The sequence below is a fragment of the Scyliorhinus torazame genome, chromosome 7, assembly GCF_047496885.1.
Source record: "Scyliorhinus torazame isolate Kashiwa2021f chromosome 7, sScyTor2.1, whole genome shotgun sequence".
In the NCBI taxonomy this organism is placed as follows: Eukaryota; Metazoa; Chordata; class Chondrichthyes; order Carcharhiniformes; family Scyliorhinidae; genus Scyliorhinus; species Scyliorhinus torazame.
In genome coordinates this window covers 32,832,805-32,851,140 of record NC_092713.1, presented here as the reverse complement: position 1 = coordinate 32,851,140, position 18,336 = coordinate 32,832,805, and the positions used below count along the sequence as shown (strand labels likewise).

The 18,336-nt window shown below is 49.5% G+C and overlaps 1 protein-coding gene across 6 annotated transcripts in view; it reads right to left on the bottom strand.

Annotated features, from left to right (window-relative positions):
- The window catches only part of ccdc18 (coiled-coil domain containing 18), a 239,684-nt gene extending 231,978 nt beyond the window's left edge, over window positions 1-7,706 (bottom strand). For 2 of the 6 annotated variants that reach the window (XM_072510509.1, XM_072510506.1), the window contains exon 1: window positions 7,588-7,655. The gene's annotated coding sequence lies outside the window, so the exon portion shown is untranslated. Of the gene's footprint in view, window positions 1-7,587 lie in introns of all 6 variants that reach the window. The other 4 variants (XM_072510511.1, XM_072510508.1, XM_072510507.1 and 1 more) reach the window with 4 other exon arrangements.
- Window positions 7,707-18,336: the final 10,630 nt, after the last annotated feature.

The window sequence follows — 18,336 nt, the reverse complement described above, 5'->3', positions numbered from 1 at the left end:
TCTTTGAGATCACTCTGTCCTGCACCTCTTGTGTCGGGAGCTGCGGGAATTCCCTCACCTGTTGCCTTGCAAAAGCCCTCAGTTGCATATACCTGAATGCATTCCCTTGTGGCAACCCATATTTCTCGGTCAGCGCTCCCAGACTCGCGAACTTCCCATCCACAAACAGATCTTTCAGTTGCGTTATTCCTGCTCTTTGCCACATTCCATATCCCCCATCCATTCCCCCCGGGGCAAACCTATGATTGTTTCTTATCGGGGACCCCCCCAAGGCTCCAGTCTTTCCCCTATGCCGTCTCCACTGTCCCCAAATCTTCAGTGTAGCCACCACCACCAGGCTTGTGGTGTAGTTCCTCGGTGAGAACGGCAATGGGGCTGTCACCATAGCCTGTAGGCTAGTCCCCCTACAGGACGCCCTCTCTAATCTCTTCCACGCCGCTCCCTCCTCCTCTCACATCCACTTACTCACCATTGAAATATTAGCGGCCCAATAATACTCACTTAGGCTCGGTAGTGCCTGCTCCCCCCTATCCCTGCTACGCTATAAGAATCCCTTCCTCACTCTCGGGGTCTTCCCGGCCCACACAAAACCCATGGTGCTCTTTTCAATCCTTTTTAAAAAAGCCTTCGTGATCACCACCGGGAGGCACTGAAACACAAAGAGGAATCTCGGGAGGACCACCATCTTAACCGCCTGCACCCTCCCTGCCAGTGACAGGGATACCATATCCCATCTCTTGAAATCCTCCTCCATTTGTTCCACCAACCGCGTTAAATTTAACCTATGCAATGTGCCCCAATTCTTGGCTATCTGGATCCCCAGGTAACGAAAGTCCCTTGTTACCTTCCTCAACGGTAGGTGCTCTATTTCTCTACTCTGCTCCCCTGGATGCACCACAAACAACTCACTTTTCCCCATGTTCAATTTATACCCTGAAAAATCCCCAAACTCCCCAAGTATCTGCATTATTTCTGGCATCCCCTCCGCCGGGTCTGCCACGTATAGTAGCAAATCGTCCGCATACAAAGATACCCGGTGTTCTTCTCCTCCTCTAAGTACTCCCCTCCACTTCTTGGAACCCCTCAATGCTATCGCCAGGGGCTCAATCGCCAGTGCAAACAATAATGGGGACAGAGGGCATCCCTGCCTTGTCCCTCTATGGAGCCGAAAATATGCAGATCCCCGTCCATTCGTGACCACGCTCGCCATTGGGGCCCTATACAACAGCTGCACCCATCTAACATACCCCTCTCCAAAACCAAATCTCCTCAACACCTCCCACAAATAATCCCACTCCACTCTATCAAATGCTTTCTCGGCATCCATTGCCACTACTATCTCCGTTTCCCCCTCTGGTGGGGCCATCATCATTACCCCTAACAGCCTCCGTATATTCGTGTTCAGCTGTCTCCCCTTCACAAACCCAGTTTGGTCCTCGTGGACCACCCCCGGGACACATTCCTCTATTCTCATTGCCATTACCTTGGCCAGGATCTTGGCATCTACATTTAGGAGGGAAATAGGTCTATAGGACCCGCATTGTAGCGGGTCCTTTTCCTTCTTTAAGAGAAGCGATATCGTTGCTTCAGACATAGTCGGGGGCAGTTGTCCCCTTTCCTTTGCCTCATTAAAGGTCCTTGTCAATACCGGGGCGAGCAAGTCCACATATTTTCTATCGAATTCGACTGGGAATCCATCCGGTCCTGGGGCCTTTCCCGCCTGCATGCTCCTAATTCCTTTCACCACTTCTTCTACCTCGATCTGTGCTCCCAGTCCCACCCTTTCCTGCTCTTCCACCTTGGGAAATTCCAGCCGATCCAAGAAGCCCATCATTCTCTCCCTCCCATCCGGGGGTTGAGCTTCATATAATTTTTTATAAAATGTCTTGAACACTCCATTCACTCTCTCCGCTCCATCTCTCCTTCCTCATCCCTCACTCCCCCTATTTCCCTCGCTGCTCCCCTTTTCCTCAATTGGTGTGCCAGCAACCTGCTCGCCTTCTCCCCATATTCGTACTGTACACCCTGTGCCTTCCTCCATTGTGCCTCTGCAGTGCCCGTAGTCAGCAAGTCAAATTCTACATGTAGCCTTTGCCTTTCCCTGTACAGTCCCTCCTCCGGTACTTCCGCATATTGTCTGTCCACCCTCAAAAGTTCTTGCAGCAACCGCTCCCGTTCCTTACTCTCCTGCTTCCCTTTATGTGCCCTTATTGATATCAGCTCCCCTCTAACCACCGCCTTCAACGCCTCCCAGACCACTCCCACCTGGACCTCCCCATTATCATTGAGTTCCAAGTACTTTTCAATGCACCCCCTCACCCTTAGACACACCCCCTCATCTGCCATTAGTCCCATGTCCATTCTCCAGGGTGGGCGCCCTCCTGTTTCCTCCCCTATCTCCAAGTCTACCCAGTGTGGAGCGTGATCCGAAATGGCTATAGCCGTATACTCCGTTCCCCTCACCTTCGGGATCAACGCCCTTCCCAGCACAAAAAAGTCTATTCGCGCGTAGACTTTATGGACATAGGAGAAAAACGAGAACTCCTTACTCCTAGGTCTGCTAAATCTCCACGGGTCTACACCTCCCATCTGCTCCATAAAATCTTTAAGTACCTTGGCTGCTGCCGGCCTCCTTCCAGTCCTGGACTTCGACCTATCCAGCCCTGGTTCCAACACCATATTAAAATCTCCCCCCATTATCAGCTTTCCCATCTCTAGGTCCGGAATGCGTCCTAGCATCCGCCTCATAAAATTGGCATCATCCCAGTTCGGGGCATATACGTTTACCAAAACCACCGTCTCCCCCTGTAGTTTGCCACTCACCATCACGTATCTGCCCCCGTTATCCGCCACTATAGTCTTTGCCTCGAACATTACCCGCTTCCCCACTAATATAGCCACCCCCCTGTTTTTCGCATCTAGCCCCGAATGGAACACCTGCCCCACCCATCCTTTGCGTAGCCTAACCTGGTCTATCAGTTTCAGGTGCGTTTCCTGTAACATAACCACATCTGCCTTAAGTTTCTTAAGGTGTGCGAGTACCCGTGCCCTCTTTATCGGCCCGTTCAGCCCTCTCACGTTCCACGTGATCAGCCGGGTTGGGGGGCTTCCTACCCCCCCCGCCCCCCCCCCCCCACCCTTGTCGATTAGCCATCACCTTTTTCCAGCTCCTCACCCGGTTCCCACGCAGCTGTATCTCCCCCAGGCGGTGCCCCCCCGCCCATCCCCTCCCATATCAGCTCCCCCCTCTCCCCAGCAGCAGCAACCCAGTAATTCCCCCCCCCCCCCCGCTAGATCCCCCGCTAGCGTAATTACTCCCCCCATGTTGCTCCCAGAAGTCAGCAAACTCTGGCCGACCTCGGCTTCCCCCCGTGACCTCGGCTCGCACCGTGCAACGCCCCCTCCTTCCTGCTTCTCTATTCCCGCCATGATTATCATAGCGCGGGAACCAAGCCCGCGCTTCTCCCTTGGCCCCGCCCCCAATGGCCAACGCCCCATCTCCTCCACCTCCCCTCCTCCCCCCATCACCACCTGTGGGAGAGAGAAAAGTTACCACATCGCAGGATTAGTACATAAAACTCCTCTTTCCCCCCTTTTTAACCCCCCTCTTTGCCCCCCACATTCGCCCCACCACTTTGTTCAAACGTTCTTTTTAATAACCCGCTCATTCCAGTTTTTCTTCCACAATAAAAGTCCACGCTTCATCCGCCGTCTCAAAGTAGTGGTGCCTCCCTCGATATGTGACCCACAGTCTTGCCGGTTGCAGCATTCCAAATTTTATCTTCTTTTTATGAAGCACCGCCTTGGCCCGATTAAAGCTCGCCCTCCTTCTCGCCACCTCCGCACTCCAGTCTTGATAAACGCGGATCACCGCGTTCTCCCATTTACTGCTCCGAGTTTTCTTCGCCCATCTAAGGACCATTTCTCTATCCTTAAAACGGAGGAATCTCACCACTATGGCTCTGGGAATTTCTCCTGCTCTCGGCCCTCGCGCCATCACTCGGTATGCTCCCTCCACCTCCAACGGACCCGCCGGGGCCTCCGCTCCCATTAACGAGTGCAGCATCGTGCTCACATATGCCCCGACATCCGCTCCCTCCACACCTTCAGGAAGACCAAGAATCCTCAGGTTGTTCCTCCTTGCGTTGTTCTCCAGTGCCTCCAACCTTTCCACACATCGTTTCTGACGCCTCATGCGTCTCCGTCTTCACCACCAGGCCCTGTATGTCGTCCTCATTCTCGGCTGCCTTTGCCTTCACGACCCGAAGCTCCCGCTCCTGGGTTTTTTGTTCCTCCTTTAGCCCTTCAATCGCCTGTAATATCGGGGCCAACAGCTCTTTCTTCATTTCCTTTTTGAGCTCTTCCACACAGCATTTCAAGAACTCTTGTTGTTCAGGGCCCCATGTTAAACTGCCACCTTCCGACGCCATCTTGGTTTTTGCTTGCCTTCCTTGCCGCTGTTCTAAAGGATCCACTGCAATCCGGCCACTTTCTCCTCCTTTTTTCATCCGTATCCAGGGGGGATTCCCTTCTGGTTTATCGCACAGTGTTTTTAGCCGTCAAAATTGCCGTTTGGGCTCCTATCAAGAGCCCAAAAGTCCGTTTCACCGGGAGCTGCCGAAACGTGCGACTCAGCTGGTCATCGCCGCACCCGGAAGTCTGATAGATAGGTTCTTGATTAATAAAGGGATCAGGGGTTACGGGGAGAAGGCAGGTGTATGGGGATGAGAAAATATCAGCCATGATTGAATGGCGGAGCAGACTCAATGGACCGAGTGGCCTAATTCAGCTCCAGTTGTTTTATGGTCTTATGGACTATGCCCCCTGTCCTAGATTTCCCGACTCGCAGGAACAGTTTTTCCTGATTTACCCAATGTGCTCCATTTAATGCATTGTTAACTTTGATCACTTTCCTATATTCAATAGAATACAACCCCGGTGCCTTTAATCTCTCTTCATAATAATTGGAGTCTCGGTACAATTATAGTAAAGTTACATTATATTCCCTCCAAGATTAATATATCCTTCCCAAGGTGTGGTGTCCAGAACTGACTGCTCTTGGCGCTCAAAGGTATGGGGTGTGCTCAGGGTTTTGTATGGCAAAGTATGACCTCTATCCCCTTGTACTGTATTCTATTCCTCTCGATATAAAAGGCCAGAAAAAAACACTTTTTGATTATTTTCTATTCATGACATTTTAAATGATCAGTGTACCTGCACTCCCAACTTTCTTAGGTCTCCACCGTTTCTACCTTTTCGCCATTTAAAAAATGTCCTATTCGATCCTTTCCCATGAGCAAGCAAGTAGAGCCTTAGTAAATATCCAAAGAACAATACTTTCTACAATTCCCCCTCAGCACTGCAGCAAATTGTAAAGCCAAATTATGAGCTCCAATCTTTTAAGTGTGGCTTGAAGACAAACTTCCGACTTGGTGGCTTTTTTCATAACTGAGCCAACCCAACATCTATACAAACTCAAATATTACATTTTAAAATGGTAAAGTTCCACTGCTACTTCACAAATATTTCCATTTAATCCCACAGTAATGCGGACAATTTAAATCAACCAATAGAACTGGTCTCTTCATAGCCATGACAACTCGCCCAACAACCAAATTAATGTGATTGCATTTTCTCTATGACACAATGATGGAACTTTGACACCATAAGACTCCACTATTTTACATTATCCTGAATATTGAAATTTAATTCAAAACACTTAAACAGGCTCTCAATTTTTTACAATTCATTTCAGAATAAATTCTGTTGTATACCCCGGTGAATTCTGCAACAGTCACATGTATCTTCCATCAAAACAACCAATTACTTGATCTATGGGATTTCTTATAACAATAAAGGGGGAAAGGGCGGCATGTGGCACAGTGGATAGCACTGGGACTGCGGTGGCGAGGACCCGGCCCTGGGTCACTGTCCGTGTGGAGTTAAGACAGAGATGTGTTCCCTGGAATATAAAAAATTTAGGGTGTCTAATTCATGATCAAAGGAATTAATAGGAAGAGAGAAGGGTAAAGAGAGTGAAAATATTTCCTCTGGTACAGGGGTCTAATACATGGCAACATAACATTAAAATGATAGTTGGGCAGTGCAAGGGTAATGTCAAAAAATATTTCTTCACACAAAAAACATTGGAAATACAGGGCTCACTTCCCTGTTAAGAGCTGTTTACGTTGGTGATTTTAAAGTTTAAAAATAAAGATTGATAGATTTTTGTTAGGCAAGGTATTAAAGATGTAGAGATGCCGCCGTTGGACTGGGGTGAGCACAGTAAGAAGTCTTACAACATCAGGTTAAAGTCCAACAGGTTTGTTTCGAATCACTGCTCCTTCCTCGGGTGAATGAAGAGATAGTAAGTATGCTTAGAACAGGTACATTTTAGTATAGCATACTTAATACTGTAAAAAATGAAACTCTCATTTTTGTCAAAAAATTATTTATTTGATTTTTCTCAACCCTGTAGAAATACTTCAGACATATACCTTTGTCATTTTCCTCAAGCAAGGTCCCCTCCAAATTGATAGAGAAGCAAATCCAAGATGACAATACTTAGAATTTCCCTGTGAAGTCCTATCATAAGGTTTATGATGGGTTGATTCTTAAAATCATTTTGACATGGAATAACAAATTCGGCAACTATATTCTAAACAGTATAATTATTTCCCCAAGATTGTTATAAAATGTTCAAAAATCAAAGGGACATAAATCACTATTATAACTTAAAACACGTTTTGTAGAAGCATCTGACCAATATTATTAGTTACAGATTTTTTTAAACTGTGACTGGACTGGATAAACAATAACAACAAAGGAACAAACTGTGATTTAATCTGAGAAGCCATGGAGCAGAAAACCCATGAGAATTTACTTTGTGAGTTGTATTCCTGTAAACCTTAGTCTACTCCCAACCATGACTGTCTACAAGTAACCATGGCTACCTCTATTTACCCATAATCAATCTTTCAAAACGTTACTTCTTAAATTTTGCAACAAATTCATCTGCAGGACAATTTCCAAGGTGCAGTTACATGTTCAGTGTATGAAAATGCAGTATTGAATAAACAGCATAGGGAAATCTGCCATCTATTCCAAAGTTATTACAACCCACCAATAATTTACAAAAAGATGAAGTGAGAGGGGCAGAACGGTGGCTGGCACTGCTGCCTCACGGCTCTGAGGTCCCAGGTTCGATCCCAGCTCTGGGTCACTGTGTGGAGTTTGCACATTCTCCCCATGTTTGCGTGGGTTTCACCCCCACAACTCAAAAGATGTGCAGGGTAGGTGGATTGGCCACGCTAAATTGCCCCTTAATTGGAGAAAATGAATTGGGTACTCTAATTTTTTTTTAAAAAGATGAAGTGAGCACCTAACAGCTCAGACTTACGCAAGTATTGGAGTTTGGACGCAGTTCCGAATTCATTAATTATTTCCCCAAGATTGTTATAAAATGTTCAAAAATGTTCAGTGCCTCAGAATCTGCATTTACCAAAACAAAACCAACCAGGTTCGCTTGGTGTGATCGAGAGTCGGGCGGTAAACCAACACACAATCAGGGGAAATCGGTGCATTTACCTGCTGCACTGCCTAACCGCCACCGCAATTCACCATGAGGAAAATACCGTCGGCTCTGGCCGCCATTTTGCCAGTCGCCGCTGCCACCGCCGCTCGCCTGAAGGCTGCCCCTTGAGCTCGGCGACCTCTCATTGGACAGTCTCTCTCTCCCTCCTGATTGGACTGTGCAAGGGGGAGGCTCCTTTCCGATTGGTGCGCGTCTGACTCTTCTCCCTGCCCACAATCGCGCGCGCTTTTGCTGAATTCTGGCGGCCGCGCGGGCGACCGTTAAAGAGTCGACCGGGGGTCAATTGGGGGTGAGCCGCAAAGCGGACGCAATGGAGACTGCTGGCACCGCATCTTGTCGCAATGGAAACTGCTGGCACCGCATCTTGTCGCAATGGAAACTGCTGGCACCGCATCTTGTCAGCAGGCAGTGCCCAGAGCGGCCTCACGACACCTTTCAGCGGTAAATACATAGGCTCAGCTTCCACAGTATCGTGGACAGAGGCCATTCAGCCCTTCCTGTCCACGGAAGAGCAACTCACAGAATCCTTCCTCAGCAGGAGGACATTTAGCCCATCATGTCTGCACCGGTCCTCCCATTGAACAACTCACCGGGTACCACTTCCCCGCTCTCCCCCAGTAAGCCTGCCCATTTCAGGTAATAGTCTAATTCTCTTTTGAATGCTTCAGTCGAATCACATTATCAACAGTACATCCCAGAGCCTAAGCAGTCACTGCCTAAAACAGTTTCAGCTCATATGGCATCTGGCAACATCGGTGGAGAGAGAAGGGCGCTTACGTTTCGTGTCTGGATGAGCTTGGCTCCCTTCGCTCTCCACAGATGCCGTCAGGCCTGCTGAGATTGTCCAGTATTTTCTGTTTTAGTTTCCGAATCCAGCATCCACAGTACATTGCTTTTATCACCTCATCACATTTTACTAATTACTTTAAATCTACGTCCTCTTGTTCTCTACCCTTTCATACATTGAAAATAGAACCAGGAGGAGGCCATTCGGCCCTTTGAGCAACCTGCTCCACCATTCATTATGTCCATGGCTGATCATCAAGTTTAATACCCTGGACTTTAGGTGGCGGCTATGAAGGAGTAGGTCGCACATTTGGTGGCTCCCGCTCGGAACTTTGGACCTTTTCCCCGATTTTTTTTGTCGGATCTGATTTGGAGAACTGATGTTGGATGCAACTGTGATGAGGAATCCTACATCAGTGCATGGAGAGGCGGACCAGGAGTGCTCACAAAGGAAGAAATAGGCGAACGGAGAAGGCTTGTGCTGAGGCTGCAACGTGAGAAAGCATGGCGGACGATCGGTGTCCTGACTTGACGACCCAGCAGTCGACGGAGCAGCTGATGCAGTTCATACAGGAGGGCTTCGCCAAGCAGAAACAGGACTGCTTGGACCCGATTAAGGAATCGATTGCGAGGCTGGAACCCAGACTGAATGCTCAAGACCGGGCGATCTAGAAAGTGGAGAAGGCACTGACTGAACAGGAGAAACACCAAGCTGCAGTGGAGTTGGAGGTGGGGATGTTGAGAGACCAACAGAATAGGCTTCAGGAGGATCTAGAGAACAGGTCCCGCCTGAGAATCGTGGGTCTCACGGAGGGACCCGAATGAACGGACGCAGGGGCATACATAGCAGGTATGTTCGAGAAGTTACTGGGGGAGAGGACGTTCACCCGACCCTTGGAGGTGCACAGGGCGCACAGAGCGTTTGCGAGGAAGCCACGTGTAGGTAACCCCCCGAGAGCAATGGTGGTGAGATGCCACAGGTACCTGGACAAGGAGTGTATCATATGGTAGGCCAGGCAGACACGGAGCTGTTAATAGGAGGACAGCATCCTGCGTATGTATCATGGTCTGAGCGTGGACATGGCCAGGAGATGAGCAGGATGCAACCAGATAAAATCGACCCTTTTCAAGAAGAAGGTTAAGTTTGGACTGCTGTATCCGGCCCGTCTTTGGGTCACTCACGAAGAGCAACATTTTTACTTTGAGTCGCCCGAGGAAGTGATGGACTTCGCTAGAAGGAAAGGGCTGGTAGCGGACTGAGGTGTTTGGACTGAACTTTGCTGCAGCGTTCATGTTTTTAAAAGCTTTTGTTTTTGGGCATTATCTGTAATGCCTTTTGTATCGATTTGGGGCCTGCGGATGAGCTATATGAGTTAAAGTTTGCATTTGCACTGATGGGGGATGGAGGTGTGAATGTTAGATGTTGGATCTTCTTTTTGATCTTCTTTGTGTTTCTTTTGGGCAATTGGGTTGGGATTGTTTTTGTTTTCATAAGTGTGTCCAAGCGGGAGGGAGGGGGGGGGGGGGAACAATAGGTGGGAGAATGTCTGGCACCATGGGCGGGGGCCACCAAGCTACCTGGGCGGGCTAGATCACGGAAGCGCAGTGGGGGTGAGCAGATGTTATGCTTGCTGAAGGGGGCTGTTTGTATAGTCTGTTACTGGGGGGGGAGGAGGGGGGAAATGTTCTGCTGACGGGGGAGGGACTTTTGCTGTGGGACAATAGGGAGGTCGGGGATGAGGCTGCCTGGGGGCCGGCCTGTGGATGCGTGAGGCGCGGGCTGGAGACTGGCCCGAAAAAGGGGATGGCTGATCGGTGGAGGGGGGGGGGTGTGAGAAGCCCCCCAGCCAGGCTGATCACATGGAACGTCAGAGGGCTAAATGGGCCGGTTAAGAGGGCACGCGTGTTCACACATTTGAGGGGATTGAAGGCGGACGTGGCAATGTTGCAGGAGACTCACCTTAGAGTAACTGACCAGGTCAGATTAAGGAAGGGATGGGTCGGGCAGATTTTCCACTCGGGGCTGGACTCTAAGACTAGAGGGGTTGCGATCCTGATCAACAAGCGAGTGTCATTCGAGGCGGGAAGAATAGTTGCGGATGTGGGGGGTCGGTACATCATGGTCAACGGGAAGCTGGAGGGGCTGCCAGTGGTGCTCATGAACGTGTATGGGCCAAATTGGGATGATGTGGAGTTCATAAGGAGGATGTTGGGGAAGATCCCGGACCTGGATTTACATAAGCTGGTCATGGGGGGGATTTCAACACAGTCATTAACCCAGGGATAAACCGGTCTAGCCCAAGGACACGCAGGGAGCCAGCAATGGCAAAGGAGCTAAACAGGTTTATGGAGCAGATAGGGTGGGGTGGGGGGGGGGGTACCCAAGGAGATTTGGGCAGCCAAGAGTGAAGGAGTTTTCCTTCTACTCGCACGTGCATAAAGTGTACTCCCGGATTTACTTTTTTATCCTGAATAAGGCTTTACTGACAGGGGTAGTGGACACTGAGTATTCAGCGATCACGATCTCGGATCATGCCCCGCACTGGGTTGACCTACAGGTGAGCAAGGAGGGTGGCCAACGCCCGCACTGGAGGCTGGAAGTGGGACTTTTAGTGGATGAGGAGGTGTGTGGGCGACTGAGGAAATGTATCCAGAACTATCTGGAAGTCAACGACACGGGGGAAGTTTCGGCTGCAGTGGTCTGGCAGGCGCTGAATGCGGTGGTTAGAGGGGAGCTGATTTTGATACGGGCCCACAGGGAGAAGGTAGACAGAGCAGAAATGGACCAACTGATAAAGAAAATACCACAGCCCGACAGGAGATATGCAGAGGTCCCAGAGGCAGGGCTTCTAAGGGAACAACGGAGGCTACAGGCGGAGTTTGGCTTGTTTACTACAGGGAAGGCAGTGGAGCAGCTGAGGAAGGCGAGGGGGGCGATTTATGAATACGGGGAGAAGGCCAGTAGAATGCTTGCACAGCAGCTTAGAAAGCGGGAGGCAGCCAGGGAGATTGGGAAAGTAAGGGAATGGGATGGGAACCTGGTCAGAGATTCAGCTGGGGTCAATAAGGCGTTTAAGGAATTCTACAGCAGGCTGTATGAGTCAGAACCCCCAGCTGGGCCGGAGGAGATGAGGCAATTCCTAGGGAGGCTGAGGTTCCCGAAGATTGACAAAGAGTTGGTAGAAGGGCTGGGGGCCCCAATCAGGTTGGAAGAGATAGCAGAAGGGCTGGAGGCCATGCAGTCGAGGAAAGCCCCAGGACCGGATAGGTACCCAGTGGAGTTTTATAAAAAGTTCTCTGGGATACTGGGGTCACTGCTGATGAGGACATTTAATGAGGCAAGGGAGAGAGGGGGGGGGCTTCCCCCTTCAATGTCACAGGCCACTATCTCATTGATCCTGAAGCGGGAAAAGGACCCAGAGCTATGCGGGTCCTACAGACCGATCTCCCTATTAAATGTAGACGCCAAACTGTTGGCTAAGATCTCGTCCTCAATAATAATAATAATCGCTTATTGTCACGAGTCGGCTTCAATGAAGTTACTGTGAAAAGCCCTTAGTCGCCACATTCCGGCGCCTGTTCGGGGAGGCCGGTACGGGAATAGAACCCGCGCTGCTGGCATTGTTCTGCATTACAAGCCAGCTACTTAGCCCACTGTGCTAAACCAGCCCCAGCTGGTTTGAAGATTGAAGACTGCGTTCCGGACGTGATTGGGGAGGACCAGACGGGATTTGTTAAGGGGAGGCAGTTGGCGGCCAACGTAAGAAGGCTGCTGAATGTAATTATGATGTCCCCAGAGGGTAGGGACATAGAGGTAGTGGTCACAATGGACACAGAGAAGGCATTTGATCGGGTGGAATGGGATTATCTGTGGGAGGTACTGGGGCGGTTTGGATTTGGACAGAACTTCATTGACTGGGTCAGGCTGCTGTATCAGGCGAGTATTCAGACGAACAGGTTGACAACAGGCTATTTTAGGCTGCACCGGGGTATGAGGCAGGGATGCCCCCTCTCCCCGCTGTTGTTCGCACTGGCCACAGAGCCGCTGGCAATTGCGTTGAGAGCCTCAAGGGGCTGGTCCAGGGTGCAGGGGAATACAGAGTCTCGCTATATGCAGACGACCTGCTCTTATATGTGTCGGACCCACTGGAGGGGATGGAAGAAATTTTGAGGATTCTGGGGGATTTTGGCCGGTTTTCGAGATACAAATTGAATATGGGGAAAAGTGAGATGTTCACAATCCAGGTAAGGTGTGTTATGGGCAAGGGTTTAGCGAACCCCAAAATATATCATGGAGTTCACCTGACCCACAACCTTTAATCGATTGTGATAATGGAAAAGTATTTTTTAAAGCAAAACAATGTTTATTCTATGAACTCAAGTTCACCTTTTTAAAACATACACCTTAGCAACCATTAATTCAAATACAACCCCAAAAGACTACAACACTAAGTAAACCTTTAAGCTTTCCTTTTAACATCCATAAGACTTAAAACACCTTTTACCAGAAGCACATCAGGTTAAAGTCACTACTGTTATTAGTTTTAAATCACCAGGATCGATTTACAGTCTTTAGATTACAGAGAGAGACTCGAATACACTTTCTGGCTGTGACTGCAGCTATCCAGCTCTGAAAACGAAACTAAAACACCCTGCAGCAAACAGTCTAAAACGAAAGTAAAAAACTGACAGACAGCCCAGTTCAACCCACTCTTGACATCACTGCAGTAGTAAACACCTATTTCTTAAACATACTCTCACATGACAGGGGGCAGGAAAGGCGATTGGGGGGGCTGACATTTAGAGTGGTGGGGGAAGCTTCCGGTACCTAGGCATCCAGGTGGCGCGGGAATGGGAATGGCTGCACAAGCTAAATCCGGCCTGACTAGTAGACCAAATGAAGGAGGATTTTCGAAGGTGGGTCATGCTCCTGCTGTCACTGGCTGGGAGGGTACAGACAATGAAAATTATGGTTCTCCCGAGATTCCTGTTCGTGTTTCAGCGTCTCCCCATCTTTATTCCACGGTCCTTTTTTAAACGGGTCAACAAGGTGATCTCTGGCTTTGTATGTGCAGGTAAGACCCCGCGAGTTAAAAAGGGGATGCTGGAGCGCAACCGGGGGGAGGGCGGGCTGGCGCTGCCGAACATTAGTAATTATTAATGGGCGGCGAATCTAGCCATGATTAGGAAGTGGGTGGTGGGGGTCGATGTGGGAGCGAGTAGAGGCGGCATCATGCAAGGGCACTAGTTTGGGGGCGTTGGTAACGACGCCTCTGCCGTTCCCGCCGGCACGGTACTCCACCAGCCCCGTGGTGGTAGCGGCCCTGAGAGTCTGGGGGCAATGGAGGAGACATGTGGGGGCAGAGGGAGCATCGGTCTGGTCTCCAATCTGCAATAATCACCGGTTTGCCCTGGGGAGGCGAGATGGAGGGTTCCAGAGATGGCAGAGAGCAGGAATCGAGAGGATAGGAGATATGTTTATCGAAGGGGAGCTTTCTCAGCCAGAGGGAGTTGGAGGAGAAATTTGAATTGGCGGGAGGGAATGAGTTTAGGTACCTGCAGGCGTGGGACTTGTGACGCAGGCAGGTCAACCTTCCCACTCCTACCACCAAGGGGGATACAGGATAGGGTAGTTTCCAGAATGTAGGTGGGAGAAGGGAGGGTTTCGGACATTTATAAGGAACTCATGGGGTCAGAGGAAAGGCAGACCGAGGAGCTGAAACACAAATGGGAAGTAGGAGTTAGGAGGAGAGATAGAGAGGACGGTCTCTGGGCAGATGCGTTGAGCAGAATCAACGCCTCCACGTCATGTGCCAGGCTCAGCCTGATACAGTTCAAGATTGTTCACCGGGCTCACATGACAGTGGCCCGGATGAGCAGGTTCTTTGGGGTAGAGGATAGGTGCGCAAGGTGTGCGGGAGGACCAGCAAACCATGTCCATATGTTCTGGGCATATCCGAAGCTCAGGGGATTCTGGCAGGAGTTTGCGGATGTCATGTCGATTTCAGCGGGAGCGGAGCAGGCTAGTCAATTTCAGCGGGAGCAGTGCGCAAGTGATTTCTGGGAGGTAAGTTTCTCCTTTAAAAACACATGTCTTTGCAGGAGCAGGCCAGTCGATTTCAGCGGGAGCGGAGCAGGCTAGTCAATTTCAGCGGGAGCAGTGCGCAAGTGATTTCTGGGAGGTAAGTTTCTCCTTTAAAAACACATGTCTTTGCAGGAGCAGGCCAGTCAATTTCAGCGGGAGCGGAGCAGGCTAGTCAATTTCAGCGGGAGCAGTGCGCAAGTGATTTCTGGGAGGTAAGTTTCTCCTTTAAAATTATTTTGCTCCTTTATTATTAGTATTTTTTTTTTTAAATGTAATTTAGTTGTTAGCCAGATCTTGGTAGAAAGTTAGAGGGATGGCAGGGAAGGGAGTGCAATGTTCCTCCTGCAGGATGTTTCAGGTGAGGGATGCCGTTAGTGTCCCTGCTGATTTTACCTACAGGAAGTGCTGCCATCTCCAGCTCCTCCAAGACCGAGTTAGGGAACTGGAGCTGGAGTTGGAAGAACTTCGGATCATTCGGGAGGCAGAGGGGGTCATAGATAGCAGCTTCAGGGAATTAGTTACACCAAAGATTGGAGATAGATGGGTAACTGTAAGAGGGACTGGGAAGAAGCAGTCAGTGCAGGGATCCCCTGCGGTCGTTCCCCTGAGAAACAAGTATACCGCTTTGGATACTTGTGGGGGGGGGTACTTACCAGGGGTAAGCCATGGGGTACGGGCCTCTGGCACGGAGTCTGTCCCTGTTGCTCAGAAGGGAAGGGGGAAGAGGAGCAGAGCATTAGTAATTGGGGACTCGATAGTCAGGGGCACAGATAGGAGATTTTGTGGGAGCGTGAGAGACTCACGTTTGGTATGTTGCCTCCCAGGTGCAAGGGTACGTGATGTCTCGGATCGTGTTTTCCGGGTCCTTAGGGGGGGGGGGGGAGCAGCCCCAAGTCGTGGTCCACATTGGCACTAACGACATAGGTAGGAAAGGGGACAAGGATGTCAGGCAGGCTTTCAGGGAGCTAGGATGGAAGTTCAGAACTAGAACAAACAGAGTTGTTATCTCTGGGTTGTTGCCCGTGACACGTGATAGTGAGATGAGGAATAGGGAGAGAGAGCAATTAAACACGTGACTACAGGGATGATGCAGGCGGGAGGGATTCAGATTTCTGGATAACTGGGGCTCTTTCTGGGGAAGGTGGGACCTCTACAGACAGGATGGTCTACATCTGAACCTGAGGGGCACAAATATCCTGGGGGGGAGATTTGTTAGTGCTCTTTGGGGGGTTTAAACTAATGCAGCAGGGGCATGGGAACCTGGATTGTAGTTTTAGGGTAAGGGAGAATGAGAGTATAGAGGTCAGGAGCACAGATTTGACTTTCCAGGAGGGGGCCAGTGTTCAGGTAGGTGGTTTGAAGTGTGTCTACTTCAATGCCAGGAGTATACGAAATAAGGTAGGGGAACTGGCAGCATGGGTTGGTACCTGGGACTTCGATGTTGTGGCCATTTCGGAGACATGAATAGAGCAGGGACAGGAATGGATGTTGCAGGTTCCGGGGTTTAGGTGTTTTAGTAAGCTCAGAGAAGGAGGCAAAAGAGGGGGAGGTGTGGCGCTGCTAGTCAAGAGCAGTATTACGGTGGCGGAGAGGATGCTAGATGGGGACTCATCTTCCGAGGTAGTATGGGCTGAGGTTAGAAACATGAAAGGAGAGGTCACCCTGTTGGGAGTCTTCTATCGGCCTCCAAATAGTTCTAGGGATGTAGAGGAAAGCATGGCGAGGATGATCCTGGATAAGAGCGAAAGTAACAGGGTAGTTATTATGGGAGACTTTTACTTTCCAAATATTGACTGGAAAAGATATAGTTCGAGTACATTAGATGGGTCGTTTTTTGTACAGTGTGTGCAGGAGGGTTTCCTGACACAATATGTTGACAGGCCAACAAGAGGCGAGGCCACGTTGGATTTGGTTTTGCGTAATGAACCAGGCCAGGTGTTGGATTTGGAGGTAGGAGAGCACTTTGGGGACAGTGAGCACAATTCGGTGACGTTTACGTTAATGATGGAAAGGGATAAGTATACACCGCAGGGCAAGAGTTGTAGCTGGGGGAAGGGCAATTATGATGCCATTAGACGTGACTTGGGGGGGGGATAAGGTGGAGAAGTAGGCTGCAAGTGTTGGGCACACTGGATAAGTGGAGCTTGTTCAAGGATCAGCTACTGCGTGTTCTTGATAAGTATGTACCGGTCAGGCAGGGAGGAAGGCGTCGAGCGAGGGAGCCGTGGTTTACCAAAGAAGTGGAATCTCTTGTTAAGAGGAAGAAGGAGGCATATGTGAAGATGAGGTGTGAAGTTTCATTTGGGGCGATGGATAGTTACAAGGTAGCGAGGAAGGATCTAAAGAGAGAGCTAAGACGAGCAAGGAGGGGACATGAGAAGTATTTGGCAGGTAGGATCAAGGAAAACCCAAAAGCTTTCTATAGGTATGTCAGGAATAAGCGAATGACTAGGGAAAGAGTAGGACCAGTCAAGGACAGGGATGGGAAGTTGTGTGTGGAGTCTGAAGAGATAGGCGAGATACTAAATGAATATTTTTCGTCAGTATTCACTCAGGAAAAAGATAATGTTGTGGAGGAGAATGCTGAGACCCAGGCTAATAGAATAGATGGCACTGAGGTACGTAGGGAAGAGGTGTTGGCAATTCTGGACAGGCTGAAAATAGATAAGTCCCCGGGTCCTGATGGGATTTATCCTAGGATTCTCTGGGAGGCCAGGGAAGAGATTGCTGGACCTTTGGCTTTGATTTTTATGTCATCATTGGCTACAGGAATAGTGCCAGAGGACTGGAGGATAGCAAATGTGGTCCCTTTGTTCAAAAAGGGGAGCAGAGACAACCCCGGCAACTATAGACCGGTGAACCTCACGTCTGTAGTGGGTAAAGTCTTGGAGGGGATTATAAGAGACAAGATTTATAATCATCTAGATAGGAATAATATGATCAGGGATAGTCAGCATGGCTTTGTGAAGGGTAGGTCATGCCTCACAAACCTTATCGAGTTCTTTGAGAAGGTGACTGAACAGGTAGACGAGGGTAGAGCAGTCGATGTGGTGTATATGGATTTCAGCAAAGCGTTTGATAAGGTTCCCCACGGTAGGCTATTGCAGAAAATACGGAGGCTGGGGATTGAGGGTAATTCAAAGATGTGGATCAGAAATTGGCTAGCTGAAAGAAGACAGAGGGTGGTGGTTGATGGGAAATGTTCAGAATGGAGTTCAGTTACAAGTGGAGTACCACAAGGATCTGTTCTGGGGCCATTGCTGTTTGTCATTTTTATCAATGACCTAGAGGAAGGCGCAGAAGGGTGGGTGAGTAAATTTGCAGACAATACTAAAGTCGGTGGTGTTGTCGATAGTGTGGAAGGATGTAGCAGGTTACAGAGGGATATAGATAAGCTGCAGAGCTGGGCTAAGAGGTGGCAAATGGAGTTTAATGTAGAGAAGTGTGAGGTGATTCACTTTGGAAGGAATAACAGGAATGCGGAATATTTGGCTAATGGTAAAGTTCTTGGAAGTGTGGATGAGCAGAGGGATCTAGGTGTCCATGTACATAGATCCCTGAAAGTTGCCACCCAGGTTGATAGGGTTGTGAAGAAGGCCTATGGAGTGTTGGCCTTTATTGGTAGAGGGATTGAGTTCCGGAGTCAAGAGGTCATGTTGCAGCTGTACAGAACTCTGGTACGGCCGCATTTGGAGTATTGCGTACAGTTCTGGTCACCTCATTATAGGAAGGACGTGGAGGCTTTGGAGCGGGTGCAGAGGAGATTTACCAGGATGTTGCCTGGTATGGAGGGAAAATCTTATGAGGAAAGGCTGATGGACTTGAGGTTGTTTTCGTTGGAGAGAAGAAGGTTAAGAGGAGACTTAATAGA